The 20138-nt window shown below is 44.9% G+C and overlaps 1 protein-coding gene and 1 long non-coding RNA gene across 5 annotated transcripts in view; one reads left to right on the forward strand and one right to left on the reverse strand.

Annotated features, from left to right (window-relative positions):
• Nucleotides 1-9673, reverse strand: part of LOC129051959 (WD repeat-containing protein 87-like) — a 30695-nt gene extending 21022 nt beyond the window's left edge. The window contains exons 1-3 of one of the 4 annotated variants that reach the window (XM_054540305.2): nucleotides 7593-7866; nucleotides 7299-7418; nucleotides 1109-1182 (exon numbers count right to left, since the gene is read on the reverse strand). The gene's annotated coding sequence lies outside the window, so the exon portion shown is untranslated. Of the gene's footprint in view, nucleotides 1-1108; nucleotides 1183-7298; nucleotides 7419-7592; nucleotides 7867-9461 lie in introns of those variants that run through there. The other 3 variants (XM_054540306.2, XM_054540308.2, XM_054540307.2) reach the window with 3 other exon arrangements.
• The window catches only part of LOC134760713 (uncharacterized), a 102190-nt gene that overhangs the window by 63426 nt on the left and 18626 nt on the right, over nucleotides 1-20138 (forward strand). The window lies entirely within an intron of this gene.

Raw genomic sequence — 20138 nt, forward strand, 5'->3', positions numbered from 1 at the left:
ACAAATATTTCCTCACGGCTCATTATATGCCGACTTGCTGAGAGCTAGAGATGAAGCAGGGAAGGAGAATGAGTATCTGCCTGGATGGGGTTTACTGTCTAGCATAGAAGGCAGACACTGAACAAGTTCATATAGATATCCAATTATGACAAGACACCAGGCTAAAATAACCTGAAAGCCTCACACTACAAAATCCAAGAAGGGTAAAATAACAAGTACCTGAGCTTCAGGAACCAGAAACTAGGGAAGTAGAGGGTAACCCACAGCAACAAGTGCTGACTACTGTTGTGTCCTGAGAAAGTGTAGTTAGCAGAGCCCATAAAGACCACAAATATCAATGACCATAATGGCTAGTGGCTTGGATAGTATTGCCCTGGTAAAGAGAAGACCCAGGACTCGGGCCAGTGATAGGGAGTTGGAATTAAAACCCTTCCATGAAGCACTGGAATGCTTGACAAAAACAAACCTTGGAGTGAGAGACTTCCACAGACAGAGCTGACTCATGACCAGCTTCCTGAAAGCTTACACTTCTTTAAACTTTTATCCAGGCATACCCCAAATTCACAGGGATACCTATGACATTCTCCAAATGATTCTCTGACATGTCCCTCACTTGGACTGACAAGGGAGAAAAGCAAGAGAGAAGGAGAAACACCACAGAGGACATCAACAGTTCTCTCTGGAGAAATCATCATTTTAATTTTTATACCTAAGAGGATAATAATTTAAGAGTCACAAAAAAAAATCCTTCACAATCTCTTAGCATGCTCTTCATATGTTATCAAACACCTACTGATCTCAAATAAAACTCCCAGAACACGGAAAGTCAGATTTAACATTCTGTTATATGTGTATATTAAAAATGTTAAGGAAACTACCATAAAGAAAAAAAACAAAAATAGAGGCCGGGCATGGTGGCTCATGCCTGTAATCCCAGCACTTTGGGAGGCTAAGGTGGGCAGATCACCTGAGGTCAGGAGTTCAACACTAGCCTGGCCAACATGGCAAAACCCCATCTCTACTAAAAATCCAAAACTTAGCCAGGCGTGGTAGCATGCACCTGTAGTCCCAGCTACTCGGGAGGTTGAGTCAGGAGAATCACTTGAACCTGGGAGGTGGAGGTTGCAGTGAGCCGAGATCGCTCCAATGCGCTCCAGCCTGGGTGACACAGCGAGACTCCATCTAAAAAAAAAAAAAAAAAAAAAAAAAGAGAGAAAGAAAGAAAGAAAAAAAAAACAAATAGAATGCATGATTTTACCAGTTGAGGAAAAGGGGTATGAAATAAAGAAAACATTAGAAAACATTAACCAATCCAATATTAGAAATAAAATAAGAAGGAAAAAAGAGGTATGATACATAGAAATGAGGTGATAGAAACACATCTTTCATTATCTTAATAAATATAGATTAAACTCATCAGATAAAAGAGAGACCAAATTGAATATTTAAATGAATTAAGTACATGCTGTTTATAAGAGAAAAATCTAAAATGTAAGACATAGAAACTTTACAGTATCATGGGCTTCTGTTCCTTAAAATGATCTGAAAGCAATAAGGAGAGTGAAAAAAATCTTTGCAAGCTCAACATTCAGCAAAACAAGGATAAGTATAATCTGTAGACAACAAATTACATGTAAAAGTTGGGAAAAGCAGCTCAGATGACAAACAACTATAGGGAGGAAGTGGAGACAAGAAACTATGGAAAGAAATTTGAGCAAAAAGAAAGACAAACAGAAGCAGATATAAGAAAACATCTGTGGTGGCTCACACCTTTAATCCCAGCACTTTGGGAGGCCAAGGCGGGTGGATCATGAGGTCAGGAGATCAAGACCATCCTGGCCAACATGGTGAAACTTTGTCTCTACTAAAAATACAAAAATTAGCTGGGTGTGGCAGTGTGTGCCTGTAGTCCCAGCTATTCAAGAGGCTGAGGCAGGAAAATTGCTTGAACCCGGGAGATGGAGGTTGCAGTGAGCTGAGATCGTGCCACCGTACTCCAGCCTGGGCAACAAAGCGAGACTTCATCTTAACAACAACAAAAAAAAAAAAAAAAAAAAAAGAAAGAAAAGAAAAAGCAGAGGAAAAGAAAACATCTGGAAAATTAAATTTCCTACAGGTGAGGAGTCCACCGTCAGATAGGGATCTATACCTCTTGTTTGCAACTACACTGTAAGAAACTGGAAAGCAAAAACAGAGGAGACAGAGTTGATCAGTCTCCTACAAAAGCCATATGTGAGGCAGAAGGAACCTCTTAAAAGAAAAACTCATCCAAGAAAACCCAACTTACGCAATGTTCTGCAAGAAAAAAGGGACTAGCTACATTAACCCAAAACTACAAAACGAACTCTGAAGGAAAGAGTGACAAAATAAACTAACATATGAAGAGCTTTCACTGGAAAACTGCCTCAATGGATCTAATAAAAATTATAACTAGGCCAGGTGTGGTGGCTTTTGCTTGTAATCTCAGCACTTCAGGAGGCTGAGGTGAGAAGATTGCTTGAGCCCAGGAGTTCAAGACCAGCCTGGGCAACATAGTGAGATCCCATCTCTACAAAAAATAAAAAACTAGCCAGGAGTGGTGGCACACTACTGTAGTCTCAGCTACTCAGGAGGTTGAGGTGGGAAGATTGCTTGAGCCCTGGAGGTTGAGGCTGCAGTGAGCTATGATCTCACCACTGCACTCCAGCCTGGACAATAGAGTGAGACACTGTCTCAAAAACAAAAAAAATTATAACCAAATATTTTGCCATGAATGAAAAAAAGAACTTGATGCAATTGCCTGTATGACGGAAGACCACAAAGCAAAAATACAAAAATCCAGGGAAGAGATGCTGAAAGAACAGGGTAAGAACAAATAGAGAGGAGGCAGAAATCAAAGAAAAATCAAGTATCACAAGCATAAGGACAAAAGTTGAAAGAACACAAGGGAGAAAAACCCAGTGAAGAACCTAGAGGACAAAAATGGGAAAAGCAGGCCAGGTGTTGTGGCTCACACCTGTAATCCCAGCACTTTGGGAGGCCGAAGCGAGAGGATCACTTGAGGTCAGGAGTTCGAGACCAGCCTGGCCAGCATGGAGAAACCCCGTCTCTACTAAGAAACACAAAAATTAGCTGGGCGTGGTGGTTTGTGCCTGTAATCTCAGCTACTTGGGAGGATGAGGCAGGAGAATCGCTTGAACCCAGGAGGCAGAGGTTGCAGTGAGCTGAGATGGGACCACTGCACTCCAACCTGGGCGACAGAACAAGATTCAGTCTCAAAATGAAAAAACTAACAAACAAACAAAAAAACAAACAACACCAAAAAATACAGAAAGAATTACTTAGAATTTGTAGTTTCAACAAATGTTGCTGGGACAACTGAATATCTACATGCAACATAATAAATTTGGACTTCTACCTCAAACCATTAAAAAAATTAGCACAAAATAGATCAAATACCTAAATATAAGAACTAAAACCAGGAATCTTTGTCACTTTGGACTAGGCAACGATTTCGTAGACATGACAAACCATAAGCAACTAAAAAAAAAACTGGACTTCATCAAAATTAAAAACTTTTGTGCACTAAAGGACACTATTAAAAAAACTGAAAGATTTCACACAGGTCCAATATTTGCTGAAAAAGGAAAAAAAAAAAGAAAAAGTGAAAAGACAACCCACAGAATGATAGAAAATATTTGTAAATCATGTATCCAATACGGGCCTAGTATCCTGAATATATAAAAAACTGTTACAACTGAACTACAAAAAGGCAAATAACCCAATTAAAAATTGGACAAAGGATTTGAATAGAAATTACTACAAATAAGATATATACAGGCTGGGTGAGGTGGCTCATGCCTATAATCCCAGCACTTTAGGAGGCCAAGGCAGGCAGATCACCTGAGGTCAGGAGTTTGAGATCAGCCTGGTCAACATGGCGAAACCCTGTCTCTACTAAAAATACGAAAATGAGCCAGGCGTGGTGGCATGCACCTGTACTCCCCGCTATTCGGGAGGCTGAGGCAGGAGAATCCTTTGAACCTGGGAGGCGGAGGTTGCAGTGAGCTGAAATCGTGCCACTGCACTCTAGCCTGGGCGACAGAGCCAGACTTCGTCTCCAAATATATATGTGTGTGTGTGTGTGTGTATGTGTATACAAATGGCTAAGAGCCACATGAAAAGATGCTCAACATCACTGGTTATTAGGGAAATGCAAAGCAAAACCTCAGTAAGATACTTCACATCTACCAAGATGGCTTTAATTTTTTTTAATGGAAAATAACAAGTGTTGGCAAGGAAATGGAGAAATTGGTACCCTCTGACATTGCTTGTGGGAATGTCAGATGGTGCAGTGGCTGTGGAAAACAGTATAGTCAATTGTTTTAATTTAATGTTGTCTTGGTATCAATTTTAAATACAAGTGTAACTTTCTCATACAAGAAACAGGAATCAGTCACCCTGTTCAGTTCCATACCACACCCAAAGGACTCAGGGCGGTGGCCAGAGATAAGAACTTAGAGGCATCTTTCCCACCTAGAAGACTGGGCTCCCTGCTTTTCCACAGCTTCCTTTAAAAGAATTTGTCAGCTGGGAGCAGTGACTCACCTGTAATCCCAGCACACTGGGAGGCCGAGGTGGGTGGATCATTTGACGTCAGGAGTTTGAGACCAACCTGGCCAACATGGTGAAACCCTGTCTCTACTAAAAATACAAAAAATTAGCTGGACATGGTGGCGGGCACCTGTAATCCCAGCTACTTGGGAAGCTGAGGCAGGAGAATCTCTTGAACCTAGGAGGCAGAGGTTGCAGTGAGCCAAGATTGTACCACTGCACTCCAGCCTGGGCGACAGAGTAAGACTCTGTCTCAAAAAATTAAATAATATTTTTTATTATATTAAATAAATAATAATAATAAATAATAAACCAAATAAAAGAATTTGCCTATGGGCCAGGCACGATGGCTCATGCCTGTAATCCCAGCACTTTGGAGGGCCAAGGTGGGTGGATCACTTGAGGTCAGGAGTTCAAGACCAGCCTGGCCAACATGGCGAAACCCCGGCTCTACTAAAAATACAAAAATTAGCCAGGCATGTTGGTGCACGCCTGTAGTCTCAGCTACTTGGGAGGCTGAGGCAGGAGAATTGCTTGAACCCAGGAGACAGAGGTTGCAGTGAGCCGGGATCAGACAGAACAAAACTCCATCTCTAAATAAATAAATAAGCCTGTGAACTTAAAGTGATCCACACCGTATTCCCTTATATATACTGCCAGTTTCTTCTCTCTGGCCACCTGACTCTTCATTCCTGCCTTGCATGTTCCAAGGACATCTGGACTGCCTTCCAGACTCATTGTGCCTTCCCTGCCCAGGATCTCTAAGTAAAAAAATCTTTGAACCTGTTTTCTATTGTGGTAATGTGTTGGATTTGCGCCTTCCATCTAAAAAACTAGGGGCTGCCTCAGGCCGGGTTTCCCCAAGGATGCGAGAGGGAACATAACACTGGGCTCCCGGTGTCAGAGCTGGGACATGGGTCAGACAAGAGCCACAAGGACATCTGCCAGTATAAACAAGTTTTCCTGGTCATGGGTGGGACTGAGAGTCAGGATGTCTACCAGGTAAAAGAAGTATTCTAGGCCAGGTGTAGTGGCTCACACCTGTAATCCCAGCGCTTTGGGAGACCGAGGTGGGAGGATCTCATGAGTCTGGGAATTTGAGACCAGCCTAGACAACATAGTGAGACATCATCTCAAAAAAAAAAAAAAAAAAAAAAAAGTATTCTGTGAAAGTCACACTGTAAACACCCATATCCAGCTCTCCTTCATTTCCCATTAGGTTTAGGATTGCTAGCTGCTCTGGTAATGGAACCCCATTTTTTTTTTTTTTTTTTTTTGAGATAGAGTCTTGCTCTTTCGCCCAGGCTGGAGTGCAGTGGCACTATCTCAGCTCACTGCAACCTCTGCCTCCCAGGTTCAAGTGATTCTCCTGGCTCAGCCTCCAGAGTAGCTGGGACTACAGGGGTGTGCCATCACGTCCGGCTAATTTTTGAATTTTCAGTAGAGACGGGGTTTCACCATGTTGGCCAGGCTGGTCTCAAACTCCTGACCTCAAGTGATCCAACCACCTCAGCCTCAAAAAATGCTGGGATTACAGGCGTGAGCCACCTTGATTTTTTTATTATTAAGTTCAACATACATTAGATTACTCTGTAAAACTGCTATAAAAGTTCCTAAATGCTTACTCTGAATTTCTGTACTTATCTTGTGGGGGAGAAGGACAAATAGCTCCCAGCTGACACCAGTGTGCTAATGGAGGACCTCCTTTGGGATTCCTATCCCTAGCTGAACAATTCCAGCCCTTTCTTTTCCACCTAGCGAGAGTCACTACTTCTTTTTCTTCTTTTATCTTACTAAATTTCTACCATAAGTAAAGCTTATTTATTTTATTATTATTTTTAGATGGATTCTCACTCTGTCACCCAGGCTGGAGTGCAGTGGTACAATCTTGGCTCACTGCAACCTCTGCCTCCTGGGTTCAAGCAATTCTCCTGCCTCGGCTTCCTGAGTAGCTGGGATTACAGGTATGCACCACCATGGCTGGCTAATTTTTGTATTTTTAGTAGAGACAGGGTTTCACCATGTTGGCCAGGCTGGTCTGGAACTCCTGACCTCAGGTGATCCACCTGCCTCAGCTTCCCAAAGTGTTGGGATTACAGCTGTGAGCCACCACACCCAGCCTACCATAAGTAAAGTTTAAACTTTCCAAAATCCTGCATACAACTCTCAAGTACATGCAAGGGAAAACCAAGTGGCCCCTGCAAAGAAGGATTTTTTAAAATGAGAAAGTTAAACATATTTAAAAGTCAAGGGGAAGAAGCCACTAAGAAGGGAGAGTGAAAGTACAGGAAAGAGAGAGTGGGCTGCTACAGCAAGCTGATGTGTGAAGGGAAATAAGAGTTAGATCCCACAATCTCAGAGCCTTCCCAAAGTTTCCTCTGGTAATTTACGACTAGGAGCTCTAACTGGGAAAATGGGGGTTTCCTGACACTTCTAAATCTTAGACTAAGACTTCATTCCATTAAATTTTTGGTGAGAGTGAGATATTTCACTTTTAACCCTTCTTGACCTCAGAGAAATTCCCTTTTCTTTTTCCCTACTAAAGCATTTAGAAAAAGAGAGGCTGGGTGCAGTGGCTCATGCCTGTAATCCCAGCAGTTTTGGAGGCCAAGGCGGATGGATCATCTGAGGTCAGGAATTCATGACCAGCCTGGCCAACACAGCAAAACCCCATCTCTTCTAAAAGTACAAAAATTAGCATGCACCTGTAATCCCAGCTATTTGAGAGGCTGAGGCAGGAGAATCGCTTGAACCTTGGAGGCAGAGGTTGCTGTGAGCCGAGATCGCGCCACTGCACTCCAGCCTGGGCGACAGTGAGACTTTGTCTAAAAAAAAAAGAAAAGAAAAAGACAGTGAGATAATGAAATAAAAATGCATTATAATTTTAAAATGCAGTATGAATGCATGGTGCTATTAAGTATGAGAGAAGTGAGGGGCACGCTGAAATCAAGGGAGAATAAGAGAGATGGAACAGAAACTTTAGAGTCAAATAGACTTACGTTTAAAAAGCTAGATTCTCCCCTTCAACTTTTTTTTCCTTTGGACTTCTCAGATTGAACAAAGTTTTATCTCATCTATGGCAGATGTCTTAATGAGGTCAGTGGGACCAATGCCACTCAATATACATTCGCCCCATGGGGAAAACCTGTTACTAACATCATACAAACATCATAGGCTTCCCCTCTGACTCTCCATTGCCTCCTGGCTCACACACAGAGGATTACATGCACTAGTTCTAGAAGAGACAGACTCCAGCTACAATTTCCCCCAGAAAGAGTGTCACTGGCTCCAACATCACAATGCCTCGGACTCCCCCAGCCCCTCCCCTATATGTCCAGTGAAAGCAGCAACATGAAGAGCATGAAAATCCCCACATGAATGTGCCAAGCGCTGGGAGGCAGGGGAAATCTGGTAGTTTGTGATAGTGGAAAGGGGTCACTACATTGCGGTGGGATGGTGAGATTTAAACTGTCCTTTTATGACAGAGTGACTTTCTGAGGGCTGGCCATTTGAGATCCTACAGCCGGATGAGTAGAGACACTAATATATTGTGAGGGAGGGCAGGGAGTGTGACCCTTTTATCTAAATAAACTTTATTGTGTGCTTACACGTGCCAGACACTGCTCTAGGAACTGTTCATGCCTTGTCTCCAAACAATGCCTTAATCAGGGCTGCCAGATAAAATAGTTACATTTGAACTTGATGCCCGGTTACATTTGAATTTCAGTGAACAATATTTGGCAGATATATGCTAAAAAATTCTGTTTTCTTTCTTTTTTTTTTGTTTTGTTTTGTTTTTTGAGATGGAGTTTTGCTTTTGTTGCCCAGGCTAGAGTGCAATGGCGCAATGGCAGCTCACCTCAACCTCTGCCTTCTGGGTTCAAACGATTCTCTTGCCTCAGCCTCCCGAGTATCTGGGATTACAGGCGCCGGCCACTACGCCCAGCTAATTTTTGTATTTTTAGTAAAGACGGGGTTTCTCCATGTTGGTCAGGCTGGTCCCGAACTCCTGATCTCAGGTGATCCGCCCGCCTCGGCCTCCCAAAGTGCTGGGATTACAGGCGGGAGCCACCGCGCCCGGCCCTTGTTTTCTTTTTTTAGCTGACATCCAAACTTAATTGGGTGTCCTCCATTTTAATTTGCTAAATAAAATGTAGCAACACTACTTAAAGCTACTATCATTCCCCTTCCTCCAGGTGAGGAAATGCCCCACCACACAGCCAGAATGTGGCAGGGCCAAGAGTCAGACTCCAGACATGTTCTGAGCCATTATGCCATTGTCCCGCCTGGCCGTGCTGGGATGTGCGTAGGACGCTGTGGCCTTTGTGACAGAGGCCCTGCATCAGCGGTTTGCAAGCATGGCCGGCTCTTTATGGTTCTACGGGGTCCCCATGCAGCCCTTCATAAAGGCAACGCTTGAGTTCCACCAGGCCGGAAGAAGCCATGAAACAAAAGCTATGAGAAGGCCGGGCGCGGTGGCTCACGTCTGTAATCCCAGCACTTTGGGAGGCCGAGGCGGGCGGATCACCTGAGGTCAGGAGTTCAAGACCAGCCTGGCCAACATGGCGAAACCCCTTCTCTACTACAAAAATTAGCCAGGCATGGTGGCGCGTGCCTGTCATCCAAGCCACAAAGTAGGCTGAGGCAGGAGAATCGCTTGAACCCGGGAGGCGGAGGCTGCAGTGAGCCGAGATCGCACCACTGCATTCCAGCCTGGGCAACAGAGGCGACTCTGTCTCAAAAGTAAAACATACACACACACACACACACACACACACACCCCTGGGCAACAGAGGCGACTCTGTCTCAAAAATAAAATACACACACACACACACGGAAAACACGGCCCTGGACTCCGTGTATAGAACCTGGTGTCTCAGGGCGTTGGGCAGGAGCAGGGGCAGGTGTCTAAGCCGGACCATTGGCTCCATTCCGCGCCATTCCGGTGCGCTACGAGAACCTTGTTGCCGCCTCGCTGAAGCTGGGAAAAGCAGCCGCCGCATTTTGGCGAGAAAGCACGCGGGACCCGCCGAACGCGCGTGCGTGCAAGCCAGAGCGGGGCTAGGGCGCGCGCGCAGAGGAGGGGCTCTACCATCCGCGGAGCCACGCCCCCCGTCTCATCCCACCTCCACGCCCGGGAGCTTCTGCGAGGCTCCCGCGGCAGCTCCTGCTCCACAGGAGGCTTCCTACTTTGACGCCTCACGCGCTCTTCAGCCCTCCTTTTCTCTGGGTCTCGCGGCTCTCCCCCTCTCCAATTCCGAGTAGTGCCTTGAGCCGGGCGTTCGGAGACCGACACAGGAGGGACAGGATGGGGAGAGCGGCATTAAAGGGTGGTGACTCAGGAGTTCAAGACCAGCCTGGCCAACATGACGAAACCCCGTCTCTACCAAAAATACAAAAATTAGCCAGGCATGATGGCGGACGCCTATAATCCCACCTACTCAGGCGGCTGAGGCAGGAGAATTGCTTGAACCCGGGAAGCTGAGGTTGCAGTGAGCCGAGATAGCGCCACTGCACTCCAGCCTGGGCGACAGAGCGAGACTCCGTCTCAAAATAAAAATAAAAAATAAAAAAAAAAAGTGGGGGGTGGTGGTGGTGACAAGCCCCTATTACGGCCTTAGTGCGGGATTCGCCTTGGGGCGGGAGACGTCGGCCTTCCGGGTGGGGGCGCGGACTGCAAGTCCTATCGGGGACCGTGACACGGGACTGCATCCGCCAGCGTCCAGGGCGTAGCGCCCCCCAGGCGCTGCCTTCGTCCGTCTCTACGGGGAGTGGCGGCCAGAGGACTGGGTTTTCCCCGTGCAGCTGTGCCCCGCATTGGGGAAACTGACTTTTCAGGTAAGATCTCTTCTAAGTTCCATGGATTTCTCCTTTCCCTTTAACCTATTCCCCAGCGTCCTCTGGTGATAGCAGATGAGGGTGATGACAGGAGGACTAAAGTTCCCCATCTGCTTCGTGTTGGGAGTCTCCATGGTCTTCACCTCCCCAATGTTGCCTGCAAGTAGATAGGAGCAGAGATGGTACTTGGGGAGGTGAGCGGAACTATGGCTTCTAACATACAGGGCGTTGGGAACTACGGCTCCTAACATACAACTCTCAGTGTGCCCGGTCTGTAGCTCCCTGTATTTCGTCTCTCCCTCCCCCTCAAAGTTCCCAAAGAGAAAAGGTGGAGGCGACAGGTGGATTGCAGCTCTCAGGAGATCCTGTGGGAAGAGGGAGCCTTCCCAGCAGGCGCCAGGCGGTGGCTTCCGCTCCCTAAGTAGCCAGGCTGCACCCCGGCCCTCATGTGGCTGGAGAAAAGTGCACTGCCACCCTGCTCCCGCTTTCAAGTTATAACCACGAACCTCAAGTAGTTCTGAGTGCTCCCCCGCAGACACGCTGTTTAGGGTTTCGTTGTGTTTTTAGTCCATTCACTGCCAAACACAAGTTTTCAAACCGACCGCACACTCCCATTGCCTCCCTCTAGGCTAATAAGTGCTTCTTCACTGAGAAAATCAAAGCTGTCAGATGAGATTCTCTATAGACTCCCAGCACCATGCCTACCTATCTGCATCTCTGCTCATATACACTGCCTCTCCTCTCTTGCTGCAAATGAACTAACCGTGTTCTTATCTAAAGTCCATTCAGCAATTAGGCACTAGATTCCACCCCCTTTTATCTGTCCAGTTTTTGTTTGTTTGTTTAGACGGAGTCTTGCTCTGTAGCCCAGGCTGGAGTGCAGTGGTGCGATCTCGGCTCACCGCAACCTCTGCTTCCCGGGTTCAAGTGATCCTCCCACCTCAGCCTCCTGAGTAGCTGGGACTACAGGCATGTGCCACCACACCCAGCTAACTTTTGTATTTTGAGTAGAAACGTGGTTTCACCATGTTGGCCAGGCTGGTCTCAAACTCCTGACCTTAAGTGGTCCACCTGCCTCAGCCTCCCAAAGTTCTGGGATTACAGGCGTGAGCCAGCGTGCCCAGCCAAAAGCAGGAGCTCTGTCCAGTTCTTGACTCCAGCAATTCCCTCACCTTGAAAACAAACAACACACACACACACACACACACACGCACTTTAAAAAATTCCCCTACTCCCATCAACCACTGCTCCATTCCAGGCAGAACTCATAGAAAGTATTGTCTATATTTCCTGCAGAACTCATAGAAAGTATTGTCTATATTTCCTGCAGAACTCATAGAAAGTATTGTCTATATTTCCTGCAGAACTCATAGAAAGTATTGTCTATATTTCCTGCAGAACTCATAGAAAGTATGGTCTATATTTCCTGCAGAACTCATAGAAAGTATGGTCTATATTTCCTGCAGAACTCATAGAAAGTATGGTCTATATTTCCTGCAGAACTCATAGAAAGTATGGTCTATATTTCCTGCAGAACTCATAGAAAGTATTGTCTATATTTCCTGCAGAACTCATAGAAAGTATTGTCTATATTTCCTGCAGAACTCATAGAAAGTATTGTCTATATTTCCTGCAGAACTCATAGAAAGTATTGTCTATATTTCCTGCCTCTAATTTCTCTTTTCTTGTCCTCTATTGAACCCATTCCAATTATACTTCAGCATCTGTCACTACCAGAACTGTCCTTGTCAAGGTTACCAACAATCATCTTGCTAAATTTAATGGTTGACTTTCGATTGTTATTCTACCTGACCTGTTGGCAGCACTTAACACAAATAATCACCCCCTCCTCCTTAATACACTTTCTTCACTTAGTTTCCTTGACATCACACATTCTTGGTTTTTTTTCTACCTCATTAGCCTCTCCTTCTCCATCTCCTGTGCTGATTCTTCCACTTTTCTTTAACCTCTTAATATTGATGCTCCTCTGCACTCAATCTTTGTTCCTCTTCCTTATCCACACTCCCTTGGTCATCTCATCCAGTCTCATGGCTTTAGGTATCTTCTCATCTGGAGTTCATAATATGTCCCCTTGTTACTTTTTTTTTTTTTTTTGAGACACAGTCTTCACTCTGTCACCCAGGCTGGAGTGCAGTGGTACAATCTCAGCTCAACGCACCCTCCTCCTCCCAGGTTCAAGCAATTCTCCTGCCTCAGCCTCCCAAGTAGCTGAGATTACAGGCGCCCGCCACCACGCCTGGCTAATTTTTGTATTTTCAGTAGAGACAAGGGTTTCACCATGTTGGCCACACTGGTCTCGAACCCCTGACCTTCAGTGATCCGCCCGCCTCGGCCTCCCAAAGTGCTGGGATTACAGGTGTTAGCCATCGCGCCCAGCCTACTTTCTGACCTAATTTTCTGTTACTCTCCCCTTCACTCAATTTGCTCCAGGTATACTGGCGTTTTTGCTGTTCTTCAAACCTGCCAGGCACCTCATTGGTATCAATGTTTGCCACATTTATAACTCCAGCTCATACCTTTCCCCTCAACTCCAGAGTCATATATCCAATTGCCTGTTAGACAAAGTAAACATCTAATAGGCCTCTTAATCTCGATTTGTCCAAAAATGAATTTATGAGTTCCTAATCTTCCTTCCAGTATCTACTTCCTTGTTAATCTGCCCCAACTCGATTGTACCTCCAACCTTCCAACTGTTCAAGCCAAAAAACCCTGAAGTCATCATTAACTCTTCCTTTTCACTCATACCCACACCCAGTCTTATCAGTAAATCCTTATGGCTCATCCTCCAAATAGATCCAGATCTGCCCAATAGTCCTCTTTCCCCTAGATTACTGTAGCAGACTCTTCATTCATTCCTCTGCTTCCACTCCCCTTCGCTGCATTTCTGACTACCTCACTGCAATCTGTTCTCTACATAGCAATCAAAGTGCTTTTTAAAAATATAAGACTGCAACACTCCTCGGCTCAAACTCTCCCATGGTTTCCATCGCATGCAGAGTAAAAGCCAAGACCTTAAAATGGTTCCAAAGTCCCAACATAATCCGGCCCCGTTACTCCAGGAACACTGGCCTGTTTGCTGTTTTCCAAACCTGCCAGGTGCCTTATTGCCATTGTTTTGCCATTGTAGATAAGCTTATTTATTTATTTATTTTATATATATATTTTTTGAGACAGAGTTTCGTTCTTGTTGCCCAGGCTGGAGTGTAATGGTGCAGTCTCGGCTCACTGCAACCTCTACCTCCGGGATTCAAGCGATTCTCCTGCCTCAGCCTCCCAAGTAGCTGGGATTCCAGGCATGCGCCACCACGCCCGGCTAATTTTGTATTTTTAGTACAGACGGGGTTTCTCCATGTTGGTCAAGTTGGTCTTGAACTCCCAACCTCATATGATCTGCCCGCCTCAGCCTCCCAAAGTGCTGGGATTACAGGCATGAGTCACAGCGCCCAGCCATAGATAAGCTTTTGATTTGCTTATAACCAATAAAAAACGTTTTTAAAAAAATCAGCCAGACACAGTGGCGTACACCTGTAATCCCAGCATTGAACCCAGGAGGTTGAGGTGGCAGTGAGCATGATTGAGTGTGCCACTGCACTCCAGCACGGAAACAGACCAAGACCCTGTCTCAAAACAAACAAACAAAAAAGTCTAATCTGTAAGGAGCAGGAGAAATAGAATTTTTTTTTTTTTGAGACGGAGTCTCGCCCTGTCGCCCAGGTTGGAGTGCAGTGGTGTGACCTCGGCTCACTGCAACCTCTACCTCCTGAGTTCAAGCGATTCTCCTGCCTCAGCCTCCTGAGTAGCTGGGATTACAGGCGCACCCCACCACACTCGGCTAATTTTTTTGTATCTTTAGTAGAGACGGGGTTTCACCATGTTGGCTAGGCTGGGTTGGCCAGGCTGGTCTCGAACTCCTGACCTCGTGATCCGCCCACCTCAGCCTCCCAAAGTGCTGGGATTACAGGCGTGAGCCACTGCGCCCAGCTGAGAAATAGAATTTTTAAAATGTATGTGGTATATATTTATTGGTATTAAAGTTTTATAATTAGCTGAAGGTTGAAGCTATTGATATTAAAGGTTCAGTGGCTTTATATGCTATCTATTTATTGTATATGCCATTTATTGGAATTAAGGTTCTATAATTAGCTAAAGGTTGATAAGTATTGTTTAGATCCTTGGGATCTTTTCTTTCTCTGATTAAATCTCTCAACCATTTATTTCTCTCTGCCTTTCTGTTAAAGTATCCAAAAGCAGGCCGGGTGTGGTGGCTCACACCTGTAATCCCAGCACTTTGAGAGGCCGAGGCAAGTGGATCATTTGAGGTCAGGAGTTTGAGACCAGCCTGGCCAACATGGTGAAACCCCGTCTCTACTGAAAATACAAAAATTAGATGGGTGTGGCTGGGCATGGTGGCTCACACCTGTAATCCCAGCTCTTTGGGAGGCCGAGGTGGGTGGATCATGAGGTTAGGAGTTTGAGACCAGCCTGGCCGACATAGTGAAACCCCATCTCTACTAAAAATACAAAAATTAGCCAGGCAGGATGGCAGGTGCCTGTAATCCCAGCTACTTGGGAGGCTGAGGCAGGAGAATCACTTGAACCTGCGAGGCAGAGATTGCAGTGAGCTAAGATCATGCCACTGCACCACTCCAGCCTGGATGACAGAGAAAGACTCCATCTTAGAAAAAAAAAAAAAAAAAAAAAGCGTGTTACAATTTCTTATTGAGTATTCAAATTTCCAACAATCTGTTTCTCCTTATGGTTTTGTCACTTTGCTATATTTTAGGCAGGATTGTTAGCTGCCTGTTTAAGATTAACATATTTCCTTCTGTTGTACTTTTTATTAGATTTTTCTTTGTCCTTTATTATTTTTTATATTTTTATACATATATCATAGTTGTACATATTCGGGGGGGGGTATGTGTGCTATTTCGATACCTGTAAACAATGTGGAACTATCAAGTCGGGGTAATTGGGATACCCATCACCTCAAACATCTGTCTTTTCTTTTCTTTTCTTTCTTTCGTTTTTTTTTTTTTTGAGACGGAGTCTCACTCTGTTGCCCAAGCTGGAGTGCAGTGGTGCAATCTCGGCTCACTGCAACCTCCACCTCCAGGGTTCAAGCAATTCTGCATCCGCCCCCACGTAGTACCTGGGATTACAGGCGCATGCGCCACTATGCCCAGCTTATTTTTGTATTTTTAGTAGAGAGGGGGTTTCACCATGTTGGCCAGGCTGGTCTTGAACTCCTGACCTCAGGTGATCCACTCCCTCCTCAGCCTCACAAAGTGCTGGGTTTACAGGCGTGAGCCACCTTGCCAGGCCGATTTGTCTTTTCTTTGTGTTGAAAACATTACAGTTCTTCTCTTCTATTTTGAAATATATAATAATTGTTCACTATAATTTCCCTACTGTACTATCGAATATTAGAATTTATTCCTTCTATATAACTGTAGTTTTGTACACATTAACCAACCAGCTTCTCTTTATGTATCCTCTCTCCCCTTCCCTTCCCACTCTCTGGTAACCACCATTTTACTCTGTTTTATCTTGACTTCAAATTTTATTTTGTGAGCCAGTAGGACTGCTACTTTAGGTGTCTTTTAATTCATATTTATGTGGCGTATAATTTTACTTCCTTTTATTTTCAAGCTTTCTTTTTATTTTAAATGTATTCTTCCTTGACAACATATTATTGGACCTTGATTTTTTTTATCCAGTCTGAAAGTCTCTGCCTTTTAAAGGGTGAGTTTGGCTGGACATGGTGGCTCATGGTGGCTAGCCAACATGGTGAAACCCCATCTCTACCAAAAATACACAAAAATTAGCCAGGTGTGGTGGTGCATGCCTGCAGTCCCAGCTACTTGGGAGACTGAGGTGGGAGAATCGCTTGAACCTGGAAGGCAGAAGTTGCAGTGAGCTAAGATCATGCCACTGCACTCCAGGCTGGGTGATGCCCAGCCCCCTATTTATATCTTAAATTTATCACTATTTGCACCTTCTGTGTCAGTCTCGATCCACTTAAGAAATATAAAACACACAGTGGGCTACACAAAAGAAGTTTAATATAAAACATTTTTAAATTCTGATCAAATAATGATTACAGGCCAGGCATGGTGGCTCACGGCGTAATTCCAGCACTTTGGGAGGCTGAGGCAGGCAGATCACCGGAGGTCAGGAGTTCGAGACTAGCCTGGCCAACATGGTGAAACCCTGTCTCTACTAAAAATACAAAAATTAGTGGGCGTGGTGGCAGACACCTGTAATCCCAGTTTCTCGGGAGACTGAGGCAGGAGAATCACTTGAACCCAGGAGGTGGAGGTTGCAGTGAGCCAAGATGGTGCCATTGCACTCCAGCCCGGGTGACAGAGTGAGTCTCAAAAAAAAAAAAAAAATTACAAGCTATAAGGAAACTCCATATGGCAACCTAGGACTAAGGGAGAATACTCAAAGAAGGACAAACTTGGAAAAGGGCTCCCTCCCCAAAGCTGGAGTTCAGACGTAACTGGAGAAGACAAAGCCCATTAGCCAAGCGTCGTGGCTCATGCCTGTAGTTCCAGGTACTCAGGAGGCTGAGGCTGCAGTGAGCCATGATCATGCCACTGCACTCCAGTCTGGACAACAGAGCAAGACCATGTCTCCCAAAAAAAATAAGAAGAAGAAGAAGAAGAAAAAGAAGAAGGAGGAGGAGGAGGAAGGAGGAGGGGGAGGAGAGAGGAAGGAGGAAGGAGGAGAAGAAGGAGGAGAAAAGAAGAAGAAGGAGGAGAAGAAGGAGGAGAAAAGGAGGAGGAGGAGGAGAAGGAGGAGGAAAGAAGAAGAAAGAAGAAAGAAGAAGAAGGAGGAGGACGAGAAGGAGAAGAAGGAGGAGGAGGAGGGGTGGGGGGAGGAAGAAGAGGGAAGCAGAAGGAAGCAGGAAAAGTTTGCCAGTTTTCCCAGGCTGGAGCTGGTCTGCAGTTTCTGAACAAACAGAAAGCAACCATCCAGAGTGCAGACAAAGCACAATCAGCGACCTGTGGCATGGGTGTGCGGAAGAAGCAGAGATGTCTGGGGCACTGGTTTTCCATATTAATGAAGGAAGGTAATTGTAAGGCGAGACCAAAGCTGCAAGGTCACCGAGAGACCACACGTTCTGAGAACATGGCTCTGACAGAGCTCTATTGGATGTTCTCTCCCCAAGACCCACCATGCAGCAGCCAGGAACAGCAGGAGAGCCCCTTCCTCTGTAGCGTCCTTCCAGAGCCCCCAGTGACTCTCACAAGGATCTCACATTGTGCTCACTGTAGAGATGCTTAAAGGAATTCTGTCCATTATGACAGAGCATATGTTAAAGGGTGAATTTGGAGCTGAGAGACAATAAACTTTTTTTATTTTATGTATTTCTTTATTTTTGTTTTTTGGAGACAAGAGTTTTACATTGTTACCCAGGCTGGAGTGCAGTGGTGTGATCTCAGCTCACTGCAACCTCTGCTTCCCAGGTCCAAGTGATTCTCCTGCCTCAGCCTCCTGAGTAGCTGGGATTACACATGCCCACTATCCACCTGGCTAACTTTTGTATTTTTAGTAGAGATGGGGTTTCTCCATGTTGGCCAGGCTGGTCTCAAACTCCTGACCTCAAGTGATCCACCCACCTCGACCTCCCAAAGTGCTGGGATTACAGGTGTGAGCCACCGCACCCAGTCTGAGAGGCAGTAAATTGACAACATCATCTCTAACAGGACAAGTACTTTACCATGATCCTCATGTCCCTCTGATCTTCTCCCATCCTTGTCCCCTCCATTCATATTGATATCATCCAGAATTTTATTTTAGAGTTATGAATGTTCTCTTTATTTCATTAGATCCTAGCCTTATTAGTATAGCGATAACAAGGAACAGTTACCAAAATAAGTACCAAAATAAATCACCCTTTCTTTCCATTTTTTGTTTTTTTGTTGTTACTGTTGTTGACACGGAGTCTCACTCTGTCACCCAGGCTGGAGTGCAGTGGTGTCATCTAGGCTCACTGCAACCTCAGCCTCCCAGGTTCAAGCGATTCTCATGCCTCAGCCTCCCGAGTAGCTGGGATTACATGTGCTCATCACCACGCCCATCTAATTTTTGTCTTTTTAGTAGAGACAGGGTTTCACCATGTTAGGCAACTGGTCTTGAACTCCTGACCTCAAGAAATCAGCCTGCTTTGGCCTCCCAAAGTGCTGGGATTACAGGCGTGAGTCACCGCGTCTGGCCTCTTTCCATTTTTCTTGCAGCATCTGTAGGATTTCTCTTTCTCTCTGTCTCTCTCTCTCTTTTTTTTTTTTTTTGGCCCTTCTTCCAAAACTTTTTCAAAATGGGCCTCTATGTGGCAATCTTTGTGAGGCCTCGTGAGCTTGAAGTTATTTTTTTTCAGGTTTTAAAAATAACTCTTATTGGTTGGGCACAGTGGCTCACGCCTGTAATCCCAGCACTTTGGGAGGTCCGAGGCGGGTGGATCACGAGATCAGGAGTTCGAGACCAGCCTGGTCAACATGGTGAAACCCTGTCTCTACTAAAAATACAAAAAATTAGCTGGACGTGGTGGCCGGCGCCTGTAGTCCCAGCTACTCAGGAGGCTGAGGCAAAAGAATCGCTTGAACCCGGGAGGCGGAGGTTGCCGTGAGCCAAGATCATGCCACTGTACTCCAGCCTGGGTGACAGATCTAGCTAGACTTCATCTTAAAATAAATAAATAAATAAATAAATAAAAAAAAATAACTTTTATTTTTTTAAAGTTAATGTGTGCATTATAGGAAACTGAAAAACACAAGAAGCAAAGAACAAAATCATCCACAATCACAAGCACTTTACACTTTGACGTGTCCTTCTAGGCCCTATGTGTGTATAGACACATTTAATTTTATGGGATTGAGATCGTTCAGTGTGTATCATGCTTTTTCACACATCATGAATATTTATCAATTCAAAATCCCCAAGCTATTTGAGTATTTTGATAACCAAGAATACACTACACCAGCTCAATCTGTTAGAAAAAATGTAATCCTATCTTTCTTGGGACAAAAATTTCATAGAAGACAAAAATGGCAACAAGCCTGTAGATGAAAGCATTGGCAGAGTTCGATTAAAATACTGCATTCCCTTAACGCTCAATTTAAATGAAGTTATTTTTTGTAAAGTCTTCATTGATTGACAGTTCAGTTGTAAATTTCTTGGTTCACAATTCTTCCCCTTCAATATTTTACTTCCTGGTCTATTTGCATCCAGGGTTGCTACAAATAAATTTGATGTCAGTTTGAACCTTGTTCCTTTGCAGATAATCTGATCTTTCTCTCTAGAAGACTCTCTCTTTCATTCCCTCTCCTTCCCTTTCTATATATCTATATATCCATGTGCCAGCTTTCTCAGCCTATTTGCACGCACGTGGCCAAATAGGGCTATTCCAGCCCAATATTACAGTTCCTCAGTTCAAGCAGCCAGCAGGGTTTGACCAGATGCTCTCAGTTTTAGTTCCAAATTCCTTGAAAGGAGAAGCTGATTGGCTTAGCTTGGATCTGGTATACACTCTGGGTCTAATTAATCATGACCAAAAGGAGGGTCACAGCTGCTAGGCTCACTCCTCTGGGGGAAGGGACAAATCTTATAGAAGAGAGAATGGCGTGGTATTGATGATTCTCTCCCTTGTTCAGAGGCCAGATTTATACCTGGCTCCTGTGCTT

The sequence above is a fragment of the Pongo abelii genome, chromosome 20 (genome assembly GCF_028885655.2).
Source record: "Pongo abelii isolate AG06213 chromosome 20, NHGRI_mPonAbe1-v2.0_pri, whole genome shotgun sequence".
NCBI lineage: Eukaryota > Metazoa > Chordata > Mammalia > Primates > Hominidae > Pongo > Pongo abelii.